Below are 20,607 nucleotides of genomic sequence, written 5' to 3'. Positions count from 1 at the left end.
GCCGGAAACGTGGAGTTGATCGAGGAGGCCCGCGAGGAGGTTCTCGGGGTCGCCCGCACCTGCGTGAGGCGCAGGTCCATCGGAGAGGCGGACCTCTCCGACAAGCTTGGCCAAGGAGCTGGTTGCGCAAGCGACCTCAACGCCGCGTAGCGCATCGATGCAAACTTCGTCTGGCGTGCCTGGCTGGCTGCGCTCGCCAGAGAGGAAAAGGGTTCCCGTCCAGAACAGATCTCCGGACGGCGGTGCACCTAGCCCCACGGTGGGCGCCAAATGTCGGGGGTTTGGTGCGACATATGCCAACGGATGGCTTATCATGGTGGGGGTGAGTAGAACGTCGCCGGTGCCTGGAAACGGGATGAGGCGAAGACATGTACGCCGGCGAATCTTTCCAGCTTTAGGGCTCTCCGAGGAGATAACACCCCTACTGCTGCTCTGCGGGGTCTCTGCATGATCACTATGGTCAAGTCATTACACGGTTGCTCCTTGAGCTGTATCTGGTGGTAGGAGAGGGCCAGGCTAGCTCCCTCCTTCTATCTGGTATGGTATAGAACTACTGGGATCCAACCCTTTGCATTGGTGCCCTGGGGGGTTTATATAGGCCTACCCCCTAGGGGTACAATGGTAATTCGACTGGGCGCGGGCCCAGCCGTCAGTGCCTCCGACCTCTGACTTCTCCGTCGACTGCTGGGGCCTGCCGACTAGTGGGCCCCGCCGACTAGTCTGGTACGGAGCCGACAGGCCGCGTCCGCCGCGGGCGGGTCTTGCCGGCTGCTGATTACTGTAGTCGTGCTCCTGATGACGCAAGCTTGGTCATGGGGTCGTGGCAACAGCCCCGCCGCCTGGCGGGCGATTACTATGGCAACTCTCCATCTCTTCTTGATTAATGGCATGTGGGCCCTGGGGGAGGGCTCGACCGACTCCCCCGGGCCGACTCCCGACGGGTCCGACTGGCGGTTCTCCCGCCGTCTCTCGAGGTCTCACTGACTGGTGGGCCCCGCTGCTTCCAGGCCGTACAGACAAGCCGTCGTGGGCACATGACTCAGTACTGTGGCGCTGATGTCAGGGCCGGCCGGGCAACAGTGCCACGCCGCACGGAGATCTTCCTGAGTACGGCGTGCTGTGGCCATGCCTGCCCTTGGTCAGGGGCGGGGAGTGGGCTTCACTGTAGCCACGCCCTTGCCCCGTCCCCTTCGGTGAGATCATGATTTGTTGGAGTCGCCAGCCGACTCCCCGAAGCCGGCTTCTCTGGAAGTCATCCCTGGGACTCGGCCGTGAGCGGGTAGTCGGCCGCCCTGCCGTCGACTCCTCAGGAGGCGGCTCTTCGTCCCGAAGTCTTGAGGGGCGCAGCCTGCCCCGATGTCTTGAAAGGTTATGGGGCTCGGGTTGGCCTACCCGTGGACCATTACTCCGACATAGGGGAAGGGTCGAATGTAATTGTTGGAAAACCATCAACGAAAAGAGTAAGCTTGTAGTGGGCTTATGGAGAATATCTCAAAATTATGAGGTGAAATTCTGCCACAAAAGGAAAACAATGGATTGGATTGATATCAACAAGGAGACAGGAAACTTATTCCACCGGAAGGATAAATGAAGAACTTGGATCATTTATAAGCACCATAAATAGCAACAGTCCTTAGGGAAAGATTTAGGTGAAATATAACCCAAGATAAATCCAACGAAGAAATTGATGGGTTTAAATATCTTATTCCTGAAAACTTTTGAATCATGAAACATGAAGGGAAATTGTCAAGAAAGACATAACACCATTTCAAAAGAAAAGTTAAAAAGAATTGCACTCCGGAATGCAAGTAGAATAATGATTGAGCTCCTTAGAAAAGATCTCAATGAACACTTGGAGAAGGGATTATTTCCTTGATGAACCATCGTGTAGAACATCCATGAAGAACTCCGGTAACAAAAGGATGATCAATTGGAAGGAAAAAGAGCTTGAAAACACAAGGTGAATCCTTGTACCGATTTAGATGAATCTCCATGGTGAAATAGTTGAAAAAGATTGGAACTCCGGGAAAAGAGAAGATGAACAATTGAAATCAGGAATTTGATGAACCTCCAGAATAAGGAATTAATCATCTGGGTGAATCAAGAATAAGAATTATGTTATGCTCCTCCTTCACCAATTAAATTGATGACGAGCAAACGGATTGCATACAACTTATTCTCGTAGAAAAGATTAAGAGAGATATGACATAAACTTGAGAATGTCTTCAACGAACCGCCGGTAGGATTGGAACATCGAATAAATTGATATGATAAACGAAGGAAGAGGAACTCTTGAACTAACCACCGTAAGAATTGAAAATGAACGAAGTAAAGGGATGAATCACCGGGAAGAATTATAAAAAGCACAAAGATACTTGAGAGGATTTAGATACAAGGGAACGGAGAGATCATGAATTGATTAAAGAATATTTGAATGATGCACCGGTAAGATTTGGAGAATGAGAGCTGCAAGCTGAAATGAATAGTAATGAGATGAGGGCCTCCGGAGAATCAAACTGAAAAGACTCCTGAATTTGCACCGGATAGGTGAAAAGAATTCCCACAATCGAAAAAAATTATGAGAGGATGGCAACAAGTTTGAACTATGCATCTCTGAGAGAATGGTTAAGATTTTGAGGAAAACTCTTCTTCGGTCATCGAAATCTGAGAATTACGACGAGAAACACCACCAAATTGTTGAGATACTCTGGAATAAACATGAATGGAAAAGTTGAACCAACGATGAAAAGAATTTGAAAGATCTTGGAGAAAAGCATTTGACTGATGAAAAATTCATTCTTACGTCGAACTTGGAAAAGAATTTGAGAATAACACTGGGAAAAGAGAAGAGTCAGGTAAGATCCTGGGAAAAGACCTGTGGGTTAGGGCCCACTCAAAAGATACACCGTTGAACGATTTGAAGGAGAGATTGCACCGGTTGAATTAAATGGCTTGAATACGATAGGACCTCGAAATAGCTTGAATGAAAGCAGAGTGGAAACACGAATCTTTGAGATATCTTCAGCACTCCGGAACAAATGAATAACGAAAAGTTAATGATTGAGAGCTGCACCGGCGAGAGAAGACATTTGAAATAAGGCAAAGAATATGATCAAACACCGAAAGCTTGATTTGAATCCACCGGAGAAGAGAACGAGTGAAGAGTTACAAACTTGAAGCTCCGTTAGAATCTTCCTGAGAATCACCAGATAAGAACATTGACGGAAAAGAATGGAGAGACTTCACATCCATAAGATGGATGCTTGATTAAGACATCTGAGTCTTAAAAAAAAAGGGGGGGGGGGGGGGGAAAAAACAAAGACAATTTGGAGACGGATGAAAAGAACACCATTGAGAAGAACTGATAATTGATCTTGCGGACGTTGAAAATGAACGGATTCGCTTGAGGAGAAAACACACCGGTTTAAAAGGATTGACATGACAATATCGATTATCATGAAGGGTTGGTATTCACATAGGGATATGAGAACACCGCTTAGGCAAAGTATGGAATCACACTTGACATCAAAGCAACTCGAATACCACAACTCAAAACAAAACAAAGGATCGGCTTGCGAAATAAGCCGGAACAAACATATGATAGAGATTTCGTCCGAAGTTTTCGTGGTGGGGCCTACACGGGCTCGATCGTACAACACCATCATGTACAAGGCAGTGCACATGACATACGACGCGTCCCCGAGTCGGCATAGCCAAGGACTCTTTAAGACACAACAAGACCACTGTAAAACCAACCGTGGATAGGCGGACCACTAGACGTCGAACCCCAATTTCATATCATACATCTGTCGGAAAGATATCCTAAGATCTACTTGAATTCCCACTTATGAACTCCCGAAACTTTCCGGTTATGCAATCAGGTGTTGGGGATACAGGGGAAGCATAATATCTCACCCAAAGCTAGCAAATCCTACGTCTAGCTATATCCATCCTTCAACACATAACCAAGAAACCTTCGGAAATTGTTTACCTCAACCTTCGAAAAGCATCCGTTATACGAGTTATGGAAATACTCCCGAACTCCCACCCCAGTACTGGGTGGCGTCGAGGTTATCTCACCAACAACTGCATAAAAGAGATTTTTGATGTCGGCGAAACTAATCTCGGGTATTCCAGAACTGCAACGATAAAATTGTGATGACAACAACTCGGAGCTCAACTCCCCGGGACACTGCCACAACCCCTAAATGACAGGAGGTACCAAGAACAATGTTCTCGTCACAAAACCATCGGAACGATTCCAACATACCCGCGTGATCCTAAAAAAATTTAGTGAAATTTGAGAAGAGAAGAGTCAAAACTCTACGTCAGGATGCCTCACCAGAGCGACGAAGGGACTGTGGAGTAAAAAGAAGTCCTAACTCTCCGATATATATAATCCAAAATGACTCAAAACATTTTTCTAGACTCAACAACGCCAACGATTCGATCAAGCAGGGGGGGCTCCTAAGTCGGGGAAGGCTCTGATTACCAACTTGTAACGCCCTCGATGCGGCTATATCTCCCACGTGTCGAAGCATGACTTAGAGGCATAACCGCATTGAAAGCAATGTCACAAGTGAGGTAATCTTCACACAACCCATGTAATACATAAGGGAAAGAGATACATAGTTGGCTTACAATCGCCACTTCACACAATTACATGAATAAAGCATTACATCAACCAGATACAATCAGGGTCCGACTACGGAACCAAAATAAAAGAAGACTACCCCAAATGCTACATAGATCCCCGATCGTCCCAACTAGGCTCCACTACTGATCAACTAGAACGAAACAACACAAAGGACAAGGTCTTCATCGAGCTCCTCCTTGAGCTTGGTTGCGTCACCTGCTCGGTAACATCGGCACCTGCAAACTGGTTTTGGAAGTATCTGTGAGTCACGGGGACTCAGCAATCTCACACCCTCGCGATCAAGACTATTTAAGCTCATAGGTAGGGTAAAAGGTATGAGGTGGAACTGCAGCAAGTGACTAGCATATTTGGTGGCTAACATACGCAAATGAGAGCGAGAAGAGAAGGCAAAATCACGGTCGAGAAAATATGATCAAGAAGTGATCCTAGAACAACCTACGTCAAGCATAACTCCAACACCGTGTTCACTTCCCGGACTCCGCCGAGAAGAGACCATCACGGTTACACACGCGGTTGGTGCATTTTAATTAAGTTCAACTTCAGGTTTTCTACAACCGAACATTAACAAATTCCCATCTGCCCATAACCGCGGGCACGGCTTTAGAAAGTTCATAACCCTGCAGGGGTGTCCCAACTTAGCCCACCACAAGCTCTCACGGTCAACAAAGGATATTCCTTCTAGCGGGAAGACCCGATCAGACTCGGAATCCCGGTTACAAGACATCCTCAACAATGGTAAAACAAGTCCAGCAAGACCGCCCGATGCGCCGACATCCTGATGGGAGCTGCACATATCTCGTTCTCAGGGCAACACCGGATGAACACTACGTACAACTAAAACCAGCCCTCAAGTTTCCCCAAGGTGGCGCCGCAAGTGGCTCTGTTTCGGACCAACACTTAGACAAGCACTGGCCCGGGGGGCTTAAAATAAAGATGACCCTTGGGCTGGCCTAACCCAAGGGAAAAAAAGGCTAGGTGGCGAATGGTAAAACCAAGGTTGGGCCTTGCTGGAGGAGTTTTATTCAAGGCGAACTGTCAAGGGGTTCCCATTATAACCCAACCACGTAAGGAACACAAAATCCGGGAACATAACACCGATATGACGGAAACTAGGGCGGCAAGAGTGGAACAAAACATTAGGCATAAGGCCGAGCCTTCCACCCTTTACCAAGTATATAGATGCATTAATTAAATAAGAGATATTGTGATATCCCAACAAAATAACCATGTTCCAACAAGGAACAAGCTCCAATCTTCACCTGCAACTAACAACGCTATAAGAGGGGCTGAGCAAAGCGGTAACATAGCCAAACAACGGTTTGCTAGGACAAGGTGGTTAGAGGCTTGGCTTAACAATATGGAAGGCATGATAAGCAAGTGGTAGGTATCGCAGCATAGGCATAGCAAAAGAGCGAGAAACTAGCAAGCAAAGATAGAAGTGATTTCGAGGGTATGGTCATCTTGCCTGAGAACCCGCAAGGAAGAAGAACGAGTCCATGAAGAAGACAAATGGACGTAGTCGTACGGATCCTCACAATCCGACGTTATCGGAACTAACCCAAAGAAGCAACACCGGAAAGAAAGCAAACCACATGGTAAACAACCATCACATAATCATGGCACGATGCGCAAACAAGTATGATGCATGACCGGTTTAATGAGGCATGGCATGGCAAAGTGCACAAACAATCCTACAAATTAAGTGGAGCTCAATATGCAACTCCGTTGCATATTGACGGAACACTACATCAAATATTTAGTTCTCTCTCGATTATGAACCCAACAATATTAAATGTAGCTAAACATGTCAAGAGGTGAAACATAACAAAATATTCCATCTAAACAATTTAAATGGGGCCGGATATAACAAACAACAAATCCGGTAAATCCCCATATGCATTTAGCAATTTAATGCATCAACAATTTTAAACATTCTTGAAGTTGTTATCATGATGCGGATGACATGCAAGTTTTATGCAATATTTATGAATAAGTTGATAAGAGCATATTATGAAGCATTTGTCATCGTGGCGGAAATGAAAAGGGGTGCCACAGCAACGATACAAAAACGGTGCCACAGCAGCGTTCTGGTTCCGGTAACTCGATTGAGATACCGATGCAAAGGAGAAGTGTGCGGATCCATGCAAAAGATGGTGGGGCGCTCCCGGATTCCGGGTGTCCCACGAGTTGGCGACAAGGAAACGAGTGACAATTTGGACATGGTGCAAACACGAGCATCTCAAACATCGCAAGCATTCGTTCACGGACGTCGTCTCGGGGTTATACCTTCGGAGCATGCAAATGGGATGGTTCTCGTTCATAGAGGGAAGTAGGCATTCTCGCGACGGTGGTAGTGGAAGTAGTCGTTCTTGCTTCGTAGATGTTCACACTCCGTAGGTGTTTGGGGTCAACAAGGAACTTGCCGTCCATGGGTCTTCGAGGGTCGACGGTACATGTTCTGTAAACGTTCGAGCGGCGGTAGTGGTACACATTCATGGAGTAGGTCGTACACGTCGACGGTCTTATCGGAACCTCATCAACGTTCGCGATCCACCTTGGTGATCTGAAGGGGTACTTGGCGTCATGGTACTTGGGTCTTCGGACTTGCTGGTCTCGGTTCTTGCGACGGTAGTTGTACAAGGTCATAGTGGGAGGTAGTGGTACTTGCGAACTTGTCGGATCCACGACGACGGTAGTGGAACCTCACGGATTCATGGTCTCCGGGCGGTCTCGGTCTTGACGGAGGGGTACTTGACGCATCCCGGATATGTAGTCATACACGGTGTTACATGTAGCCGAACTTGAGGTGGTCTTGGCGTCGGACTTGCGGCGTTGGGACAGAACCATCGCGAGGTTCAACAGCTACCCCACGTCCATGACAAAAAACGAAGCTCGGGCAGAGAGTCTAAACAGCTAGCAGGTGCGTGTGTGGAGCAACAACATAACACCAGCAAAGGCCATGGCGACATGGAGCCTTGGGCACCATCGGGGTGGAAGGGTGCGGTTCCTGCCAAGCTCTCGGAGGGGCCGGCCATGGAGGTAGGAAGGTGACAACGTTGGGGAGCAGTGCTGGGGCTCCGGCGAACTCCGGCAACACAGACGATGAAGGGAGCGAGCGGCGCGAGGCTCCTGCTGGGAGCTCGAGGTGGCGCAGGCACGCCAGAGCCACCGAACGAGATGCAGGTCACCGAGAGGTTCGGCAGGGGCGCGGGGCAGCTCGCAGAAGCACCGATGGTCGAGGACGACAAAGCGGAGGAGGCTGACGAGGGGATTGGGCGTCGGGTCGACCTCCGGTGGTGGCGGAGCTAGGGCTCACCGGAGCAGGGGGGCCGTGGCTCCATGGGGCGGTGCTCGGGGTAGGAGCCGCGGACACAGGGACTTGGCGCGGCGGCTCCTCAACGCAAGAAGTAGCGGCGATGGTGGCCCGCGGCGGCGAGGGCGCATGGCGGCGGGGAGGATCGAGGAGAGTTGCTGTTGCGAGCGAGAAAGACAGATCGAGGGAGATGGGATCAGGTAGAGGAGGGGTAGAGCACGGTGCCTCCTCTCCTAGCGGCGCGAGGGGCAAGAGAGAGGGAGTGCTGGATGAGGGGATCGGGAGATTGGGCTTAGATTAGATGGGCTAGATGGGCCTAGGGTTGGAAGGGAAAAGGCTGGCCTAAAGGCCGGTGCAGATGGGCCGCGGGGATAGGCAGGGGCGCGGCTGGGCCTAGGGATGGGCCCTAGAGGCCGGCCTGCTGGGCTCTCTCCTCTCTCTCCTTCTATTCTTTTAAGAGAAAAGAAATAGAGAGAAAAAAGGAGGGTTAAGGAAAGGATTTTGAGCATGGGGATAATTTTCCCAAACTCACAAAAATATGCTCGTTCCGAGAAAAATAGAAAAAGCCCGGTCGAACAAAAGATTTCAAACTCATTTGAATTTAATTCAAATGGGTTTGAACTGGGACGAGGTTTCTGGAGTGACCAAAAATGTTGAAATTTTAGGTGAAGCTCCAGAAAATGACGAAAGGATATAAGGCAACGTTAGAGAGTCAACACTCCAAGAAGAAAATGCCAAGGAATTAATATGCAAGTGTGTTATAGGTGATTCCAAAGTTAATGGAATATTTATAATAGCTCTCTAAATATCGAGAGGATATGTTATAAAGAGAATCACCATGTGAATTCCCTTGGTTTAAATGGATCAAAGGTCCATGCCATTATTTAGTTGAGTTAAGAAAAAAATGACATAATGGCAAGAAGACATGATGCAATGCACATGATGCAAAGAACCAAAACAAAACACGACAACACTCGGGAATATGGAAGGCATCTGAAGCTCCGGTCTTGGGGCGTCACATGCCATTATCATTTTAAACGCGGCGCAACGACTTGCGTGAGTCTCCCGATTCCTGACCACCTCCATGGTATACAGGTGCCTATCCCAATGCTCCACCATGTAGAGGTTGGCTCTTGCATGAGAGCCCACTCCTCCATTTTTCCTTGCCTCTTTCCTCCACATATGCAAAAATGCCATGTAAGCGGGCTTATAGCCCACTATTTTACTTGCTCGTACAGGTGCTAAGCCTGCCACATAGGCATAAAGTCTGACGTGACAAGTAAACTAAGAAGAGAGAGACTAGTTTGGTGACCCCAGGAAGAAACGGTGCTAAGCGCATGTACCTAGGTGAAAAGACAATTTTGAGTCTGTAGCTAATTAAATGAAGCAAACTTAGCAACAAAAATCTAAGCACCTATGCATTCGGGACTTGAGTTGCTAAGCCATTTAATGCCCTTAGCACCTCATCTAAGCACCATTTCGTTGGAAGAGGTCACTCCTTGGCAAATGTAATACATACTACGAAGAAAGAGATAGAGAGAAGTAAAAAATACTCTTATAGCAACCTTATAGCTAACCTTGTTGTATGAGTGACTAAGTGATGACTATGTATGACATGCCAACATCAAATAGCCTAACGCACCGTGTTAAATCTCCAAGGACGCGACCGTGCGAGCGACGCGGCGGTCGTGGTAGGCGCGACCATGATACAGGCTACTGGCAACCCTTGGATCTGAGATCGAATGATCGCATGCTAAGTTGCTGAAAATTTGCAGAATAACCCTCCAGGATAGGATATTCACCCATAGGTCTAGAATCACGCCATGCAACCATTCGATCTCAGATCCAAGGGCTCTCGGGAGCCTGTATCATGGGAGAATAGAAAGCTTTGTATCACCTGTAATTTTCCCGATGCTTGACATGACATCGAAAGCCATTTAATTAGGCATCGAGTAGACATGACATCAAATTGGGCCCCCATAGTACTGTGCATGAATCCATTTATCCACCAACAAGCCACTACCCTGCCGTTCGCACGCCCCACTCAGCATTTTTACAATCAAAAACCCGCTGGCAGTTCGTTCCTACTCGTCCCTGAACGTCCTTTAACATTACGACAGTTTGCTCCTAGACGTCCCGTCCTTTCACATTAACGCAGTTCCACTAATCCTAACCCTCCTCCCAAATCCATGGCGTCCCAAATGTCGGGACCCCGATCATAAGTCACACCGATCTAGCATGTAACACATCATATCATGTTGCGGCCTCACGCACGGTATTCCCACGGGTGCCACCTTACCTGGACCGGGACCATTTGTGCCTTTTGGCTCACGTAAATGATAGTTTCGCTAGCATACATATGATAGAGAACCCAGGCCGACATGACTAGTCATAAACCCAAGGTGGCACTAACTTACAGGGATAGGCATACATGACCCAGCAACGAACGTGTCGGTCATCAACGTATGAACCCAAGTCGTAGCAAGCTACAAGGACTTGAAGGAACAACGCGTGACACTTCCTCGAAGGGACAGACACAAGAACGAAGAAGGACACATGCCGGCCAGCCTAAGTGTTCTGGAGCAGTAGCAGGCTACCATGGCTCAGTGGAAGCACTAGGAAACATTTCCCCATAAGAGAGGCTACCAAGAATAAACAACTAGGTTGTCGGATCCCACACATAGCAATACATGTTACACGTACGCATAACATGCAAGTATGTGTTGTACAACATGGCATCACAATATAACTCAACAACTTATATAGATAAAGGCCCAGAAGAGCCACATAGCATTTATTACAAACAGGGGTCACATGACCCAACATACAAAGCATACAAGCAACGGAAGCATAACATGTCTGAGTACAGACAACTACAAATGAAAAGGGCTGAGAAGCCTGACTATCTACAAGACCCTCCCAAGTGTACAAGATCGTAGCTGAGCTAACAAGATAAACTTTGAAGTCCATGCGAAACTACTAGTGGGACTGAGGTCTCTCTACAAAAACATAAATTAAGCAAGCGTGAGTACAAATGTACCCAGCAAGACTCACATCAGAACTAGCTACATATGCATCAGTATCAACAAAGGGGTGGTGGAGTTTAACTGCAGCATGCCAGCTTTGACTCAGTGGCTATCATGTACTATGAATGCTGGTAACTCTTTTGAGGTGGCGCACACGAGTCCACATATTCACCATATCAATAGACCACTATGGATCCGCTTCATTCTCCCTACAAGAAGGCCATCCATAGCACTCATGCTTATCTTGCGCATTTTAGAGTATCCACTTTCACTTGTCTATGAACTGTACAGGCAATCCAGAAGTCCTTTATCGTGGACGCGGCTATTCGAATAGATGATGTTAACCCTGCAGGGGTGTACTTCTTCACACACGCTCTCGCCACTTACCGCCATGAACACGTCATGTATCTCGGCAACCTTCAAGCGGAAGCCTGGGGAGGGTGTCGGCAATGACCTGATGAACCACAGAAGTCTCTAGTCCAGGTTTATCGCCTATTCGGGTTCCATCAACAAGGAGGTCCGGCCGGGGTGTCGCTCACGGCCCCAAATGATGTGAGCAGGGTTTCCAAGCCCACCAAACGGGTGACGCTTGGTACACTGTGCCACTGCACCTAGTCTATCCCAAGCCCACTTGTACCGGGTGCCACTTGGTAGACTACTAGCACTACCTACATACACCAGAAACTAGTTGCAACTCCTGGACAGAGATCAGGTTGATTAATAAGTCGAGAGAGCTTGGACTGCCCGGAGCCCAATGTGTGGTAGTAGTTGTTCATGGATCATAGACACAAAACTTAGTTCCTGAGGACGGTTTCAATGAGACAACCCACCATGCACTCCTACATGGCCTCTCACCGCTACCTTTACCAAATCGTGTTCATACACTTAGCTCTCAACAGTAAGACATGTTCACCATATTCTAATTCATCCCCGATGAATCAGACCTGATTCAACTCTAAGCAGTAGCATGCATGACAACGAGCATAAATTAGTAGGCACATCAGGGCTCAAACAACTCCTACTCATGCTAGTGGGTTTCATCTATTTACTTTGGTAATGACAGGTCATGTAGAGGAAAGGGGTTCAACTACCGCAGCATGTAACAGTTGAATTGTTGTTGTCCTAATGCAGTAAAAGAGAGCAGAAGTGAGAGAGTGGGATTGTATCAGAATGAACAAGGGGGTTTTGCTTGCCTGGCACTTCTAAAGATAGTATAGTTCTTCATCGGGGTCATCGATCTCATCGTCGGAACCACGTCTACTGAGTGGGAACAAATACCGGCAAACAAGGAAGAACACAATCAATGCAATGCAACAATTATGATGCATGATTATGACATGGCAATATGTTGTTGACTGAGCTAATGCAACTAGCAACAAGTTAAATGAAATTGGTTTGAACTCTAGGTTCAAATTCAAACTCCACATATGCAAAAGATACAGATGGATAGATTGGATTTTTTGATCATTTTATATATATAATGTTTTCATTCTGAGTTATAGATTAATATCTATGATTTTTTTATGTTTGGGGTATTTTCTGAAAATAAATAAATCATTTAGATTTATTTGAATTCCAGAAAAGGCTTTATGATGTCAGACTGTCATCAGCATCACGTCAGCAAGTCAACTGGTCGGTTGAGGTCAAACCTGACCTGTTGGGCCCACTGGTTAGTGACACAGTGCCAGTTTGTTTCATGGACAGGTGGGGCCATTCAACGGTGACATTAGCGAGTCAACTCACGTGTGGGGTCCACCGTGGTTAGGTTAACAGTTAACAGGGTTTTACCCCGTGTTTAATTAGGAGGGTGGGGCCCATATGTAAGTGGGTGAGGGGGTTAATTATCGAGTGATTAGTGCCTCACTAAGTGGCCACGCCAGCAGCTAACCGCCGGTGACACACAGATGCGGCGACGACGCTCGTTCCAGCGATTCCGGTAACGATGGAAGGCGGGCTTGGTCTCTACGGCTGCTGCTCGACGAGGCGCGTCGGTTGGTGGTCGTGGGCAGTGTAGGGGCGGACTACAAAGGCGACGGGGATGACAACATCGGCGGGTGGCGTTCGGTGTCAGCGGGTTAGGCGCTACGGCGCGTCCCGGGATGAGCTGGTGAGGTCCACGGCTTCCTGGGAGTGCCCTGAGTGCGGTGACGCACTCGGTTTGGACGGAGGCAAGCCAGAACGACGATGGTGAAATGTCCAGCGCCGGCGAGGTCTCGGCCTCGACGGAAACGAGGGCTACGCTGAGCTATTGAGCATGGGGGCAGGGGGCGGTAGAGGAGCTCACGGCGAGTCGGGCGAGGGTCTCAGCGAGCTCGGGGAAGGTCTGGAGTCGTCAGGCCGGCGGACATGACCTCTGGCGTCCGATCTTGAAGGCGACGATGATGAGTACGTTGCGGCGCGTCCGGCGGCGTGCGGCTCATCGAGGAGGTTGAGGGAGTCGAGGCGGAGCTCGTGGATGCGTCGGCGAGGTGATAGGTGGATGGTGGTCGTGGCTACGGCGAGCAGCGGTAACGACTGCGCTCAATACATGCGAGGAAGAGAGAGCAGAGGAAGGGGTGGAGCACGGAGAAAGTGAGGGAGCGAGCTAGGGTGCTGCGTGGCGTCTCCAAGGCGCCAGGGGTGCACGCAGGCAGGCAGGGAGGAGGTGGACGCCTTGGGCGCGCGCGGGTGACACGCCTCTTCCTACTGGCAGAGGTGGAAGAAGACCCCGGTGCCCCTCGCGGGCTGGGCCAACAGTGCTGGGCCACCTAGTGGGCTGGCAGGTAAGTTTTGTTCTGTTTTATTTTCCTTCTATTTTTCTTTTATTTAATCTTTTGCCACTGTTTTGAATTCAAACAAAAAACAAACAATGCCAAAACTTCCTCTGAGTATTTTTATGTTGCTTCATGGACTTTTCCTGAGGCACATAAATTATCACAGAGTATTTGAAAATATATCCCATATATATTTGAATATATATTCAAATTCAATAGAATATTGTTTTAAATTCAGAGTCCACATAATTCCTTAAAAATGTTCCAAAATTTTGGTTTGGTATATAACCCTTGCCAAAATTCTCAAAACTATTTTAGGGTATTTTGGAATCACTCAATGCAATTTAAAGGGTTCTTGCCCTTCTTTTAAAATAATTTCTGAGGCTTTGAATATACCTCATTTCAATTTCTTGAATTTAACATGATGCATGCTCACTGATGCAACTAATACAAGCAATGATCTAGGGCTGTGACAACTCACCCCCACTAAACAAGAATCTTGTCTTGAGATTCAAGACATGAGGTAAGAGGACAGAGGGAACACAAAGCTAGCACAATCTTCACGATCCAGGTTGCACTGCATAAGAACGTTGATTTGATCATCATCTTTGTCTCGACGTCTTGCTCTGAGAACTCCATCCAATATGACAACAAGAAGAAAGCGAAAACTCTAGAAAAGTCAATCTTCTCAAAAGATCGAGCAACTCGGGATCAACTCATGGAGTGAGACATTGAAACATCTCTTGAGCTGAGTCACAAAACACATATCAGGGGTGATGGTAAGGAGCCGATGACGAAGGTTCAATTTTTGTAGGCAACAATTCCACGGTCAAGTAGATGGTGAGTGAGTGTCAAAGTAGTGAGGAGAAATGTTGTCGTGATTCCATAACGGGGCACCTTGGAAGAGGTGACTCATAGAATTATTCCCTTAAGTGGAAAAAAGAATTACTTTTGATACACAAATCATTGCAACTCTTTATACCATCCTAAGGAAATTCACAATGGTTGTTTTAAGGATTTCAAAGAAATTGCAGGCTCAGCTCGGAAAGGAACTAGAGTTATAAGACAACTCGGCAAACGGAAGGCACATTCCAACTGATACTGAGGATATAACCTAGTGTCTGAGCATGCTCTCAAGAACTTGAGCATTTCCATATTCATCAAGGTTTTACCAACATCCGTGTCGAGGATCCTAGCAACACATCATACTACCATGATGAATAATAATGGAGGATGCAGATGCAAAGGAAGATAACACTTTCTTAGATTTCACCATGACTGGGCCAAGGAAACAAATTCTGGATGATCGACCAAGAGACATTAAGCACTCCGCTTTCTCCTTGACATTCTACATACCACCGTCATACCTAAAGCATTAACGTGGCCATCAAGTATAGGTCGGACTTCGGGAAGACAAAGGATCCATAAGGAACCACTTCTAGAATAAGTCATATGACATCCTCATGGGGAGGTGGCAAATTGCTGAATCAAGATACTACAATATTTGGCCTTCTGGCTAGGTGGGGTAGCCACAACATCCACTTTATCGGTTTATAGAACCAATATTATAATTCTTGGGAAACGTTCCAACCATTATATTTGCCTGGGATTCAGATCTGGTTGATCACAGGATACTCCAGACTCAGCATGTCTGAAATTGAAAGGTTGCAACAAAAATCGACGAGATGACGTTGCAAGATTCTCGGGAAATGGACTATGATAGTAAGCTCCAAAACATGAGCTGGTTCTGCTACACACATGTGAACACGCTGTCCTAGACAAGCATGACCACGTAGTAGTCTTATAATAAAACACTACCGAGTTCTGGTAGGGAACCATCATTAATGATATCAAAGTCTCCATGCTTGGAAGTCCAAAGAATTTACCTTAGAACAGACTCCTTTATCTTGAACAAATCAATCAGTGGCTTGGTGTGCTAGGAAATACATGTGGAATGGAGGTAGCTAATCTCACAGACCAAAGTATACTTTGCACATGCATGACTGACTTGGGATGATTCTAGAGGAAGCAACATTGACTTTCTCGAATTCACAACGGCAACTTGCATCAAATGCACATGTATTATAGGAAGTCACTTCTTTCATCCGAACATATGATTCATGAATGGGACATGAAGATAATGCTTATAAAAGTTTCTAACACTAGCTTAATGTTCAACATGAATCATGGAGAAGATAAAATGTTGTTGATGAGCTCAACAACAAGTCATCAAGATTCCCATGAATATGGAGTTCCAAAACTATGTGAACAAGGCGACAGTATTGGTCAGACCCAAAAGATATAATGGTGTATGCTCGACAACCGTGAGTAAGACAACATTATGAACATCGTTGGTTATGATTTGATTTGACGATAGCCCATACCAAATCAAAGATTTTGGCAAGACAATAGGTCCAATAATTGATCACGAGGGCCAATCAATGAAGATATCATCTTTCTTCAACACACACACACAAAGATATTCCTCAATATTGAACTAAGTCGGACAAGTTTCCATCTTCCAACTCTCCAAGTTGTTGTTTAGCTTAACCAACTAGCTCAGGGTATCCAACACAGATTCTTGGAGGAGGGGTGGTTTACAAGAAACCCATTTGATCACGAACTCAGCATAACGGCCAGGGGACAACATGGTGATACTTCCGTGAAGATATCTAGAAAATCACGAACCACACATATGTCATTAAGCTCGAGAACAATCTTGATTTCAAGGCAAGATGATGTGATCAAATAAGCAAGGGATTGACACAATCCTAACTCATTGATCGAGAAGTGCACCAAGAAAACAGACTAGGTAGCATGATTAATCTTAGAATGATGATTCAATAACCGACACGCTAAGAATGAGAATATTGTCCATTAACTACCAAGCAACTGGGTTGCTAGGAGTATTGATTCCACACATCACGGTTCTCTTGTCGGCATTCCGGTCAGAACAACACAGAGACCGAGGAATGAATAATGATGGCGAGAAGTATCACTGTACCAAGAATTCATAAGATGGTGTGCAATTCCCATGAAATTATTGATATAAATATGGTAATACTCCAAGGTAGAGCAGAACAAAAACTAGATTTGCATTTTGATCTATGGAATACAACTACTTTGACCCAATCCTAGAAATGGACGAGGTACTGGAGTTTGCTTCTCCTAGTCATTCCGGAATAGAATGGCTTGACGGTACACAAAAATAATAGGCATTGATAACACGAATGCACAACTACTCCTGATTATCAACTGATACAAGAGGGTCAGAATACAACTAAGAAGGGACAAATCAAAGGAACATATCACTTTCTGAGTTGTGGATGCATAGATTAGTATGTCGAACAAAGCTCAACATATTTCTTCTATATAACCCATGCAGAAAGGTAAAACTGGCAGACTCATAATTTTTGAATGGAGAACTCATCAAGAGCACTCTTGTTGTGATCCTTGGTTCAAAGATCTTATGCCATAATGGTTCATGGTATTGGAAGAATGATATACCACGGACCTCAAATACTATCACAAAGGTTACTAATATCCTAAAGGAACGAACAAACACTACCAACACGAGGTAAGTAGAGTGAATCTTGGGCTCAAGAACCCAGAAATAGAATGCCTACTAACTAAATGGCATCACGGGATGCTTTCGAGAATAATGGCAAGAATCATCACAATGGGATACAAAGCATTGCTAGATTATTGTGTGGTCCTCTAAGACACCTATGGTCATGATAATAGCTCCAACATATATGTCGAGGCAACAGAGTACTTCAACTCACCGATTAGTGTGGTTAAACTGGCCCAAGAAACATCGGGGACGAAAAGAATGGAGTTGCAAATGCAACAGACTATTTCGAAACCTAGGATGACTCGGACAGCATAACGGCTGTAAATGCTCAAAAAGATTTGAGACATCCTGCAAAATAGTGGCATGACCACTCAACATCACAATATCAAGGTTCTAAGGCCAGCTATGAACATACGAAAGTAGTAGAAACTGAACTAAGACTTGAATCCATCAATCCTATAAGTCTATGGATTAGTAACACGTGATCCTGATAGAAAGAATAGAAGGCCTAGTTCCTTAACCCCGTAGGAAAGATAAGATAACTCAGATCAGAAGGTCATGAGGTAAAGGAGTAAAAAGAGCCTTATGTTCCCTTCCACAATCAATTCCCTTACATAACTAAAGAATTTCTAGACTCAACTTCGACCAGTTTGGCTTGGTAATCCTACGGGCAGTCAGGCTCTGATACCAAAATTGTTAGGACCCCGATCCTAAGTCACACCGATCTAGCATGTAACACATCATATTACTTTGCGGCCTCACGCACGGTATTCCCACAGGTGCTACCTTACTTGGCCCGGGATCGTATGCGCCTTTTGGCTCACGTATATGATAGTGTCGCCAGCATCCATATGACAAAGAACCCGGGTCGACATGACTAGCCGTAAACCCAAGGTGGCACTAACTTATAGGGACAGGCATACATGACCCAGCAATGAACGTGTCGGTCATCAACGTATAAACCCAAGTCGTAGCAAGCTACAAGGACTTAACGGAACAACGCATGAAATTTCCCCGAAGGGACAGACACAGGAATGAAGAAGGGCACATGCTGGCCAGCCTAAGTGTTTTGGAATAGTAGCAGGCTACCATGGCTCAGTGGAAGCACTAGGAGACATTTCCCCATAAGAGAGGCTACCAAGAATAAACAACTAGGTTGTCGGATCCCACACATAGCAATACATGTTACACGTACGCATAACATGCAAGTATGTGATGTACAACATGGCATCGCAACATAACTGAACAACTCATATAGATAAAGGCCCAAAAGAGCCACATAGCATTTATTACAAGCAGGGGTCACATGACCCAACATACAGAGCATACAAGCAACGAAAGCATAACATGTCTGAGTACAGACAACTACAAATGAAAAGGGCTGAGAAGCCTGACTATCTACAAGACCCTCCCAAGTGTACAAGATCATAGCTGAGGTAACAAGCTAAACGTCGAAGTCCACGCAAAACTACTAGTGAGACCGAGATCTCTCTGCAAAAACATAAATTAAGCAAACGTAAGTACAAATGTACCCAGCAAGACTTACATCATAACTAGCTACATATGCATCAGTATCAACAAAGGGGTGGTGGAGTTTAACTGCAGCATGCCAGCTTTGACTCAGTGGCTATCATGCACACGACTGCTGGTAACTCTTTTGAGGTGGCGCACACGGTCCACATATTCACCATATCAATACACCACTATGGATCCGCTTCCGTCTCCCTACGAGAAGGCCATCCATAGCACTCACGCTTATCTTGCGCATTTTAGAGTATCCACTTTCACTTGTCTATGAACTGTACAGGCAACCCAGAAGTCCTTTACCGTAGACGCGGATATTCGAATAGATGAAGTTAACCCTGCAGGGGTGTACTTCTTCACACACGCTCTCGCCACTTACCGCCATGTACACGTCATGTATCTCGGCAACCTTCAAGCGGAAGCCTGGCGAGGGTGCCGGCCACGACCTGACTAACCACGCAAGTCTCTAGTCCAGGTTTATCGCCTATTCGGGTTCCATCCACAAGGAGATCTGGCCGGGGTGTCGCTCACGGCCCCAAACAATGTGAGCAGGGTTCCCAAGCCCACCAAACGGGCGACGCTTGGTACACCGTGCCACTTCACCTAGTCTGTCCCAAGCCCACTTGTACCGGGTGCCACTTGGTAGACTACTATCACTACCTACAAACACCAGAAACTAGTTGCAACTCCTGGATAGAGATCAGGTTGATTAATAAGTCGAGAGAGCTTGGAGTGCCCGGAGCCCAATCTGTGGTAGTAGCTGTTCATGGATCACAGACACAGAACTCTATTCCTGAGGACAGTTTCAATGAGACAACCCACCATGTACTCCTACATGGCCTCTCACCGCTACCTTTACCAAATCGTGTTCACACACTTAGCTCTCAACAGTATGACATGTTCACCATATTCCAATTCATCCCCGATGAATCAGACCTGGCTCAACTCTAAGCAGTAGCGGGCATGACAATGAGCATGAATGAGTAGTCACATCAGGGCTCAAACAACTCCTACTCATGCTAGTGGGTTTCATCTATTTACTGTGGCAATCACAGGTCATGCAGAGGAAAGGGGTTCAACTATCATGGCATGTAACAGTTGAATCGTTGTTGTCCTAATGCAGTAAGAGAGAGCTAAAGCGAGAGAGTGGGATTGTATCGGAATGAACAAGGGGGTTTTGCTTGCCTGGCACTTCTGAAGATAGTATAGTTCTTCATCGGTGTCATCGATCTCATCGTCGGAACCACGTCTACTGAGAGGGGACAAATACCGGCAAACAAGGAGGAACACAATCAATGCAATGTAACAATTATGATGCATGATTATGACATGGCAATATGTTGTTGATTGAGCTAATGCAACTAGCAACAAGTTAAATGAAGTTGGTTTGAACTCTAGGTTCAAATTCAAACTCCACATATGGTTATTTAAATGACATTCATTTAGTTTGTCCCAAACAGTAGCCAAAAGTTGTTATAACATGCATGAAAAAGATACAGATGGATGGATTGGATATTTTTGATCATTTTTTGTATATAATTTATTTCATTCTGAGTTATAGATTAATTTATATGATTTTTTTTGAAGTTTGGGTTATTTTTTGAAAATAAATAAATCATTTAGATTTATTTGAATTCCAGAAAAGGCTTTACGACGTCAGACTGGCATCAGCATCACGTTAGCGAGTCAACTGGTCGGTTGAGGTCAAACCTGACCTGTTGGGCCCACTAGTCGGTGACATAGTGCCAGTTTGTTTCACG

The sequence above is a fragment of the Triticum urartu genome, chromosome 2 (assembly GCF_003073215.2).
Source record: "Triticum urartu cultivar G1812 chromosome 2, Tu2.1, whole genome shotgun sequence".
Lineage (NCBI taxonomy): Eukaryota > Viridiplantae > Streptophyta > Magnoliopsida > Poales > Poaceae > Triticum > Triticum urartu.
The sequence above is the reverse complement of the archived record's forward strand: the minus strand, read 5'-3'. Positions refer to the sequence as shown.